Here is a 6,374-nt window from a genome sequence, read left to right on the forward strand (position 1 = left end):
ATCCTTAAAAAATAATTTTATCCTTAAATTTTGATTTTTAAAACTTTAATTTTTTCATAGTGCACATTCGACAAACCTACAGGAAAAACATACACAGATCACATTGATTAATAACAGAACAAAACAAAACATAGCATGCAACAAAGAAGCCTCACACCACCATTGTCCAAGGCTTTTACCAAAAAAAAAAAAAAAAAAAAAACAGAATATATAATCAAAGAGAGAAGTGCTCAAGCACATCTTTCTATTATTGTTATATGCTTGAAACTGGATTACCCCATGTTGTGAATTTTGTGGCATAATGAAGAAATGCGAAAACGATATGCTCTTAGTCGTCGTCAACAAGAGCCTGGAGCAGACGAGGTATTGGAGATGGTTTCACATCCAGAATCCCTTCGAGGACCTGAACTACGTCACCCATTGATGGCCTATGATTCGCATCATCTTGGATGCACCAACAAGCAAGTTTACAAATCCTCCATACCTCTTCAACATCAACATGTGTCTCCAACTTGCTGTCTAATAGTCTAAAGACATCCCCTCCTTCTATAACTACACTTGAAGCCCAAATTGGGAAGTACTTAGTTGCATCAGATTGATAAGTATTTCTTCTTCCTGATATCAATTCAAAAAGCATCATACCGAAGCTGTAGACATCAGCTTTGTTTGTGATGGCTACCCCTAATATCCACTCTGGAGCAAGATACCCCGTTGTCCCTCTCATGGTTGTCAGAACCTTGCTGAACTCTCTCCCAAGAAGCTTCGCGAGCCCAAAATCTGCTACTTTTGGGCTGAAGTCAACATCTAATAGAATGTTTTCCGGCTTAATATCGCAATGTATGATACAATCCCTGCACTCTTCATGGAGATAAGCTAGCCCCTTGGCTGTCCCTAGTGCAATTTGGTACCTTGTTTTCCAACCCAAGACCTTTGACTCCATTTCATGAAAAAGATGGGAGTCCAAGGATCCATTTTGCATGTATTCATATACCAATAGCTTCTTTTTACCTTCAGAGCAAAACCCACGAAGGCGAACAAGATTAACGTGTTGGATAGTTCCTAGGGTGCTGACTTCTGCCCGAAATTGCTTCTCTCCTTGGTTGACGCTTTCCAATTTCTTCACAGCTACGGTAGTGGAATCGGGCAATTTCCCTTTGAAAACAGAACCAAAACCTCCTCCCCCCATTTTCTCCTTGAAATTTTTGGTTGCTCTTCGTACATCTTTGTATCTAAATGCAACCAATGAACCATAAACTGTTGTTGTTTGCTCTTCGTCTACTTGCCTTATTTTTCCAACAGCAAAAATGAGGCCCGAGAAAACTAGTACGACTGACACTGAACCCAAAACGAAGCCAATAATCCCCTTTTTATTTTTACCACTTGAATACTTAGACACAGCGACTCTGAGATAAAGAGTTCTTCCACGATCATCATTTTTAAGGAGTTCTTGCATATTGAAGAGGTCTCCAATCCAAATTGAACATCCATCACTGTTGTAAGCATACGCAGTGCAAGAGCAGTTACTCAAGCAGGTAGACTCACATTCTTCAGCACTCCCAACAGCCACAGACCGAGGATGTTTAGGCAATCTCATGTTGGGATATTCCAAAAACATGTCCTTCTCTTCATTATTTCCACACACCAACTTGGTTCTCCTCGTACACCCGGCAGAATAACTCATCGAATTCCAGTCATTGCTCGACGTAGCAGGATTGAAACCATTCGGACAATTACAGAAGGGCAATTTATTCTGATTACAGGTGCCGAATGCCCCACAGAAAGCGTAAACCTCGCATTGTTGAACTGGAAGAGTCCACAATACATTCGGCTTGGTGCCTTTCAACCAAGTGACTACCTTGATTTGCCCTGAAGCATCCATAATAAATCCAGAAATAAATGAAGAATTATATGGAGTATATATGAAGTAACTCTCATTCTTGTTGTCGTAATAGCTATAATTATACATATAAGGACCCTTCATTTCAGGTAATAAGCTGAAAAATTTCCCATTCCAAGGACCAGTTTTCCAATATTGTTCAGACCCATTCCACAGCAAAAGAAACTGGATGGTAGTTGCATCTAAAATGAGAGAAAATGGTCCTGGTGAAGGGTCTTCTGAGTTCTTCCATGAAGTTAGAACTTGGTGTGTATTGGTTCGCTTGTCGTATCCAAACTTGCTACCGGGCAACCAAGTGTGAGTAGGGTGATCAAAGCTTTGCCAAATTGGTTTTGTTGAATTTGAATTAGACCCATCTCTTAAAACCAAATTTCCATCATCGCCAAGAACTGCAGCAACAGAATTTGAATAAGTGGTGGCGGTCGACTTATGATTTGTCGACCAAATTATGATTTGGGACTCATTGAGAAGCACTAAGTTACCATCTAAGATTTTGAGTACCGAGGAATACTTGTTAGAGATGGGTATATCTCTATTTGCTACCCAAACTATGGTTTTTGGTGACACTTCGTAGTACCAAATGGATATGTAATAGTTGGAAGACTTGCCTGGTCTGTAAAAACCCATTTCAAAGGTTCCACCAGCTGAAATAATGGTCTGATCTCCAGAGAGAGATTGGGTTGCTGAAATAGTGTCAACAGCTCCAAGAGAGAGATGGTTGGTGATAAAAGAGAACCAACATAGGAATAATATAGAAAACATGAAGCATGGATCGTTTCCGATACCCATATGATGAAAAATTCTGTGCAGAATTCGATCATACATTAGATATGAGGGAAAGAGAGAGAGTATGAGAGAGAGGATGATCAGATGGTTAGAAGAATGGGTCTGAAAATGCAACACAGATCACCATAGAAGAAAAGCTATGAAGGCTGATTATATTTTGGGTTAATTGGGTTGAGTTAAGGTAGAACACTAACCTCTATTTATAGGGAATCACTACCAAAAAAAAAAAAAAAAAAAGGTTTTAGAAATTAAAATTTGGAGACAAAGTTATTTTTTAGAGACCAAATATTTTTGTTGCGAAAAGTGTTATTATTCTATTTTTAGCAACGAAAATTGAACATTAGTAATAAATTATTATCATTTTGGGACGAAATTTTGTCTCAAAAAATAAACCATTTTGAGACTAAATTATTTTGTCCATAAAAATCTATTTATTAGTAACATTTTCAAAATTTTATCGTTAAAAATCTTATTTTTGACTTTTGAGGACGATCTTTTAGTTACTATTCCCATGGCGAACAAATTTGGCATCTAAATGTCTATTGCAACAAAACTTTTATTTTTAAAGACTAAAAATGAAGATAAAAAAAAAAAAATTAATTATACAGAAATCAGATTTATTTTTTCAAAAGGCAAAACACTAATTTAGCGACGGCTAAAGTCTATTATTGCGCCTCAATTCTATGCAAATATTCTTCAGGATTGTGGTGGGTGATCATTTCCAAATGGATGGTTCCATAAAGAAAGGTTGCATAAAAACAACGAAAAAATCACAAATTAATTTTAGTCCGACTGTACTGTTTGATTTGATTTTTTCAATGTATGGTTTGATCTTGGTTATTAAAATAAATGTACCGTATTTCACCGTTCAAACTATTGTTTTATAGTTATGATTTCGGTTTAGAAAATATACATATATAATTTGTCATTTATGGTAGACAATCAAGTATCTTATTAGTATTCATGAGTTGTTAATATTTTATTTACAAGTATATTTTGTATAATAGTAGAACTAGTTAAATAATTATTTAAATAATTTTGTTTATAAAAATAAAATGGGAAGTGTTTGGGAGGGTTGCACGCTATATGTATAATTTACAAAATTACATAATTTTTCACAAATTTACATAAATAATCTCATAAAAATGTATAAGTCAAACATATAAAAATGGTAAGTCAAACATATAAGAGTGCATGCATATGGTGTGCAATGTATACCTAGCTCACCTAAGAGTTGTTCAAAATAATAATATATTATTTGATATTTGAGTAAATTGTGATTAGGCTGTGAATGATGATAAAATTCATGAAAATTGTAATACTAAATTGAACTAAACTACGTTTTTATGGTCAAGTTTAGTTTGATTTCAAGATTTTCATGATTCAATTTAATTATAAATTTTATAAAATTGTAGGTAGTAATTTAGTTTGATTTACTTCAAAATTGAACAAAATCCAACTATGTTCACCCTAACTTAAGCCAATTAAACCCAGAATGAAATTGAATATGAGTTGAGGCAAAATGCCTAATCATATGCCTAGTGCATTGGAATTGAAAAAAGTGAATCACACTAGGCATTTTAACTAACAAGTATTATATGCCTAGTGCATTGGAGATGCTCACAATGATTCCTAACACAACATAAAAAAATAAATAAACAAACAATTAACATAAATGAAAATTACCAAAAACATGAGCTTGCATCCACATACAAATTATATATATATATATATATATATATTTTCCAACATTAGCTTTTCTGAGATTGGCTTATCTTTTTTTTTAGACCCCTTGATTGGGGCACAGGAAGAACTTACCTCCAGGGCCGGCCTAATTCTTACGAGGAAATGACAAAATTTCAATACGAGACCTTTCATATATCTAAAATCCACAATTTATATAACACATAAAAAGAGTAAAAACTTATGTTGAATCTAATGCAAAAAAGCCAAAACGTTAGGATGCTTTGAAATGCACTTCAAAAGTTTAGTTGAGCATCTTATTTTCTTAAAATTAATTAATATCATTTTATTCTCTTATAGAATTACCAAAAGAGCCAAAAACAAATCCTAATTCGGCTAACAAAACTTAGCTTAGCAAGACCAACTTAACTTCGGCCAACCCTTCCAGTTGGCTTGTTGCCACCTCCTCATTCTCCTTCTCGTCCTCCTCCCACCATCACCATCACCATCAACACATTCTCTTTCTTTCACTGTCACAACCACCAGGGGCGGGGCTATGTGTAATTCAGTGGTGTCAATTGACACCACTTGTAGACACCCCATTTTTGACCGTCCTCAAGACTTGGACGTCACCGTTTGAACACCCGGTGATCATCCATGTTTGTGTCCGTTTGGAGTTCCCGGAGGTCTCGGCTCGCGCGCCTCGTCTCAGGATCTCCGAACTCGACTGTTTAGCATCTGGTTTTGCACCAAACACTTGCATTTTTCCTTGGAGGGGCAGGGAATGCCTTGTGAGGCATCCCCACACACCACCGGTAGTGGCTAGAGGCCACCGGTTGGTTTTTGTTGCCATCGGCAATATATATTGCCGGTCGGCACTATTTGTTGCCGGTCGGCAGTCATTTTTGTCAAAATGGCATTTTTGAGGAGCCGACCACTGTTCATCTACTTTATGTAGATATTTTGTGCCAGCTGTGATAACTGGCACCAACCCTGCTTCCCTCCATACACGTGTATGGAGGGATTTCCCTCTAAGCAAGCTTGTTGTATAAGCTTTGCAAGAGGGACTCCTATAAGAAGAGGGCTCTCCTCTTTGTTCTAGGTTAGATTTTTTAAAGGCAAAAACCAGGGCTTATAAAGATAGATACATCCTCTCTCTATATTTCCCTCTCTCTCCTCCCTTGTGTGTGTTTCTTGGCCTAAAAATGTGCTTTTACCTTACTTTTGCACTAATACACACACTATTACACCTTGCTCCGAGATTGAGGGACTTGGGGGGTTGATTCTTGAGTTTTTGGACTGATTTTGATCAAAAGAAGAGGGCTGGACCATTTGTTCTTCAAAGGATCTTCAAGGGTGAGCACTTTACTTTAGTTTCCCCAAACTTGCAATAGTCTTTTACCTATCTTGCTTGCTGATTTAGCTTTTGTGCATAACATAAAAAAGGCTTATATTTTCATGCTTTAGAACTTTCATAAAGGTTGTTTTGTGGTTTGAGTGCAAACTCACCTTCTTAGGCCTTATTTGGCCCCTTTTAGTGCTTCCCTTGTGAGGCCTTGTTTGCTTGAGTGTTTTGGTCTTTTCACCATTGAAAACCAGTGGATTTTCAGTGGTGAGGAAGGTGGTTTGAAGTCTTGCATAGGGGAGGGACACCCCTCTCCCTTCATTGTCTTATTTCTTTGCATTTTGGCTTAAAGGGTAACATGCATGCTTGCTTGATTTTTGCCTTATTTCAGAACTTTTTGGGTGTTTTTAGGTCATATGTAATCTCTATTTTTGGTCGGATTTATGTCTCTTTGCATGCTTAAAGTACTTGCTTTGTATTGCTCCATTTGGCCTAGAAATGCACCTTGTGTTTAGGCCATGTTTCTTGCATGTGTTGGCTTAGTTCCATGAAGGTGTTGGCATTATTTTACCATGTTTAAGGTCTGTTGGCCATTCATTTCAGTCATGCTTGCCTTGTTGGGTGTCACCTCTTTGTGTTTTGACTTGTAAGCTTTGAGCATAT

The 6,374-nt window shown here is 36.8% G+C and overlaps 1 pseudogene across 1 annotated transcript; it reads right to left on the reverse strand.

The window, feature by feature from the left end:
* On the reverse strand, positions 1-2,835 carry LOC114284807 (G-type lectin S-receptor-like serine/threonine-protein kinase At2g19130 pseudogene; annotated as a pseudogene). The gene has a single exon (XR_014334763.1). The product of XR_014334763.1 is annotated as a G-type lectin S-receptor-like serine/threonine-protein kinase At2g19130 pseudogene (transcript).
* Positions 2,836-6,374: the final 3,539 nt, after the last annotated feature.

Source organism: Camellia sinensis, chromosome 7, assembly GCF_055761805.1.
Source record: "Camellia sinensis isolate YWXY chromosome 7, ASM5576180v1, whole genome shotgun sequence".
NCBI lineage: Eukaryota > Viridiplantae > Streptophyta > Magnoliopsida > Ericales > Theaceae > Camellia > Camellia sinensis.